The sequence below is a fragment of the Lactuca serriola genome, chromosome 3 (genome assembly GCF_051521515.1).
Source record: "Lactuca serriola cultivar US96UC23 chromosome 3, Lser_US96UC23_V15, whole genome shotgun sequence".
NCBI classification, from domain to species: Eukaryota; Viridiplantae; Streptophyta; class Magnoliopsida; order Asterales; family Asteraceae; genus Lactuca; species Lactuca serriola.
The window spans coordinates 288,901,280-288,905,737 of NC_136410.1; the positions used below are offsets into that span (position 1 = coordinate 288,901,280).

Consider the following 4,458-nt stretch of genomic DNA (forward strand, 5'->3'; position numbering starts at 1 on the left):
ATGTACGACGAGCGTTACCTCATGGATTTGGTTCCCATTCCTTTGTGTGGGAACAAGGTCATCATAGGCATGGATTGGTTGAGCCCTAATGGGGAGGTGATCAATTGTGAGCAGCAGTTGGTACGTGTCATGACCCCAAGTGGGGGAGAGTTGTTGATTAAGGGAGAGAGGCCACAACATGGGCCAACTTTGTGTTCAACAATGAGGGTTAGGCGCTACCTTCAGCAAGGTTGCGCAGGTTATGTCTCCTACATTATGGATAACAGGTAGGTGGGTAAGGAGGTCGTGAGCGATGTGCCAATTGTGTGATAGTATCCGGATGTATTCCCGGAGGAGTTTCCAGGGATACCTCCGGAGAGAAGGGTGAAGTCCAGGGTTGACCTAGTCCCGAGTGCAGCTCTGATAGCCAAGGCCCCCTATCGGTTTGCTGCTCCCGAGATGCATGAGTTGTCTACACAACTGCAGGAGCTGGTAGACAAGGGATTTATCAGGCCGAGTAGTTCTCCTTAAGGAGCCCCGATTCTGTTTGTGAAGAAAAAGGACGGGTCACATTGGATGTGTATAAACCACCTAGAGTTGAATAACGTAACGGTGAAGAGCCGTTACCCACTCCCGAGGATTGACGATCTCTTCAACCAGCTTTAGGGGGCATCTTGGTTTTCCAAGATCGATTTGTGTTCAGGCTATCACCAGATGAGAGTCGGAGATGAAGATGTACAGAAGACTTCTTTCCGGACTCGCTATGGCCCTTACGAGTTCATGGTGATGCCCTGTGGGCTCACCAATGCCCCCTCCGTGTTCATGGACCTCATGAACCACATATGCAGACTGATGCTGGATCGGTCTGTGATAGTCTTTATTGATGACATCTTGGTTTACTCCAAGATGCAGGAGCAGCACCAGGAGCACTTACTAAAGGTGTTGGATAGCCTAAGGAGGGATAGCTTGTACGCCAAGTTCTTCAAGTTCGAGTTCTAGTTGTGTGAGGTGCGGTTTTCGAGGCACCTTATCAACCAGAACGGTATTCTAGTCGACATGGCCAAGGTGGAGGTCGTGATGAGATAGGAGGTTTCGAAGTCTCCATATGAGATTCGGAGGTTCCTCGGTTTAGCAGGCTATTATCCGATATTCATTCAGGATTTCTCCAAGATAGTGGTGCCCCTGACCTGGATGACGAAGAAGGCTGTTGTCTTTGAATTGGGTCTTAAGCAGCAGGCAATGTTCAAGACTATGAGTCAGAGGTTGTGCGAGGCGCCGATCTTAGCCCTGCCAAAGGACGTTGAGGATTTTGTAGTGTATTGTGATGCGTCCATCTCGGGTTTGGGCGTAGTGTTAATGCATAGGGGGCACGTCATCACCTATGCCTCGAGGCAGTTGAAGCCTCACGAGGCGAACTACCCGACGCACGACCTAGAGTTGGGGGCGGTTGTTTTTGCCCTCAATATTTGGTCACACTGCCTCTATGGGGCCCATTATACCATTTACACAAACCACAAGAGGCTGAGGTATCTGATGGACCAGCCAAATCTGAACATGAGACAGCGACGATGGTTAGACGTTGTGAAAGATTACGGTTGTGAGATCCTCTACCAACCGGGAAAGGTCAATGTTGTGGCATATTGATATGTGCATATTTGACCATATATTTAGTATAAATTTTCATTATTTATTAGCTAATTATTTACATATTATGAACAAAAGGTACTTAATAGTGTTCAAATTGTATTTTCAGTCTAAAAGAGAAGCTCGGAAGCAAAAGAAAGTAGGAGAAGGAGTTGGAAGCTTGGGAATTGAAACAAGGAAGAAAAAAATGCCAAAAACAAGAAGGACTCGGTGAGTATGGACGGCTACTCGATGAGTCGTGTCGAAGATTCGCGAAGCTCTATAAGTCCTTGTCGTACACGGATATTTAATGAGGGACTCGACGAGTCACCTCTGTTTCCAAAATAATATAAATAGGGACTTAGAGATCGAGATGAGGGACTTCTCTAGACCCTAAGAGGCAAAACTATGGTTGAAGGTGCTGTTAGGTCGTGAGAAGCTGAGGAATCAACCCTACATTCAATCCTGAAGAGAATTAAGGCAATTTTAGTTTATTCTTAGTAATCTTTTGATCTGAATTATGTTTAAACTCTTTAATTTCGTTTTTGAGTTTGTGTTTACTGCAACTATGAACTAAACCCTTATTCTTCTGTTTAGGGTAGATGATTTTGTGAACATGGATTGATTTTATGGTTAGGATTAATTTTAATTGATGATTATGTTTTGTTAAGCTTGATAAAGAACCTTATATGTTGATAATAACTATTCTTCTGTTAATAAATCAGTAATTAAGTTGTATGAACATCTTTTAGTTATTAATTTCATGTGATTTATGTGACCACATAGTTGTATGTCTAGGAATAACGAATGTGAAACTAGAATTAACTAGAACATAGGTAAGTTAATGTGTGAGCTTGTATGACGAACCATCAGCAAGAGGTTAATTGAATGACCAATTTAATTAACCACTACAAGTCTTACTTAACCCGAATCAATAACTAGGAAATTTATTAATTTAGACAACTGGCCATTGCTTAAATTAGTCTGTTTTCTAAGGATTAGTAATAACGAATGTGAATCTAATCACCTTAATCGATAATCAATGAAGAATTAATACGATACATTTACTATAAAATCATCCATGGGAACAAATGAGTCGAACCTAAACAGAAGTCCTCTTAACTATTGAATTTAGTGGTAATTATTTGCTTAGCTGCTAGTTAGTTAAATTGCGTGTTAGTTAGTCCATTTAAGTTTCTAGTCTTGTAAAACTAGAGAAAACCCTACTTCCATTACTTGTTTTTTAGATAGTATTAGTCATTAGTTTTAATTTTCCGTCCCCTGAGTTCGATACCCTACTTATTTAGCTACACCACAATTCATAGGTCTACTGCCTTTGTGTGTTAATTTTATAATTAAAAGTAGGTTTAAAACTAGTTGGGTTTACACACATCAAGTTTTTGGCGTCGTTGCCAGGGAACGGTTTTCAAAAATTAATTTTAATTTCTAGTATTATCGATCCTTTGTGTGAGATTAATCTTGCACAAAGTTCCTGCTTTAATAGTCTAGGCATTAGGTTTAGTTTTAATTTATTTAATTAGTTAGAACTTTTTGTTAAATTTTTTTCAGTTTTAGTCTTGAACTCGCCGAGTGCACTCGAAGCTACTCGACGAGTCCATCGATGAAACCCAGTTTCGTTTTCATTTTTTTTTTGTTCTTTTTACGCGTGTTTTTTGTTTAGTTTACAGTTCATTTATGACCAGGGGAGGAGGTACACATTTGGTCCCACTGCTTGAAGACTCGGAAGCAACCTTGAAGAAAAACAAAGGCAAGAACGTAGGAGAAACCGCCACATCGAAGAATTCACCGTTGAAGAATCTAAAAGTTGTCTTTAGTAAAAAGAAAGGGCAAGAAAGTAGGAGAATCCAGCTTCTCTTCAGTGGCAGACGAAGACCCGAAAAAGGAGGACACCGAGTACGAAACCGAAAGGTAAGAATCTAAAATCGAAGAAGAAAGCGACTTTGAAGGTGGATAGCTAACCCCATGGAAAACAGTGATGAAGTTCCCATGGGTGAATGGAAGAAGAGGAAATGTGACGACACCGGACCGAGGCTCGTACAACCCATCATTCCCACGACCGCCACTTTCGAGCTTAAAGGTCACATACTTGCTCAACTAACGGAGATCCCCTTCTATGGAAAAGATCACGAAGATGCCGACAAGCATTTGGATGAGGTCAATGATGTAGCTGATTATTTTAATGTTCCAAATGTGCCTCGCGAAACCGTGCTGCTTCATATGCTTCTAGTTACATTCAAGGGTACTGCAAAGGATTGGCTCAAATCACTCCCTCCCAGATCCATCACTACATGGGCTAAGATGAAAGAAGAATTTATTGATCAATTTTTCCCTCCCTCAAAAATAGCCAAGTTGAAGAAAGCCATAGCTAACTTTGAACAGCAAGCTGGAAAGTCCCTTTATGAGGCATGGGAGAGATATAAAGGTTTACTAAGGAATTGCTAACATCACGATCTAAATAGTCAACAAGAAGTCTCCATTTTCTATGATGGAGTGAATGTGACCACAAGGCAACTCCTTGATTCGCAAGGACCTCTCACAACACCCCCGAAAATCAAAAGAGCTATATCAAGAATTCTTTAAGCACTCTAGAGAATATCATAACCCAAGGAATAAGCTAAGTCGGGGGGCTGTGAGCTCAGTTAATGATAGCATGGCAACAATGATGGCTAAACTAGAGAGTTTGGATCGAAGAATGACTAAGATTGACCAATCCATCCATACCATTAGGGTCGGTTGTAAGAATTGTAAAGGACCTCATCTCACTAAGGATTGTGATCTTGACGAGAATGGGAACCGGAAGGTGCAAGTATGTTATTCAAGTGGTGATAGGTTTGA

At 41.3% G+C, this 4,458-nt stretch overlaps 1 non-coding gene across 1 annotated transcript; it reads right to left on the reverse strand.

Moving 5' to 3' along the window:
• Positions 1-3,969: 3,969 nt before the first annotated feature.
• Positions 3,970-4,076, reverse strand: LOC145096414 (small nucleolar RNA R71). The gene has a single exon (XR_013703822.1). It is a non-coding gene; the product is annotated as a small nucleolar RNA R71 (small nucleolar RNA).
• Between the last annotated feature and the right edge of the window lie 382 nt (positions 4,077-4,458).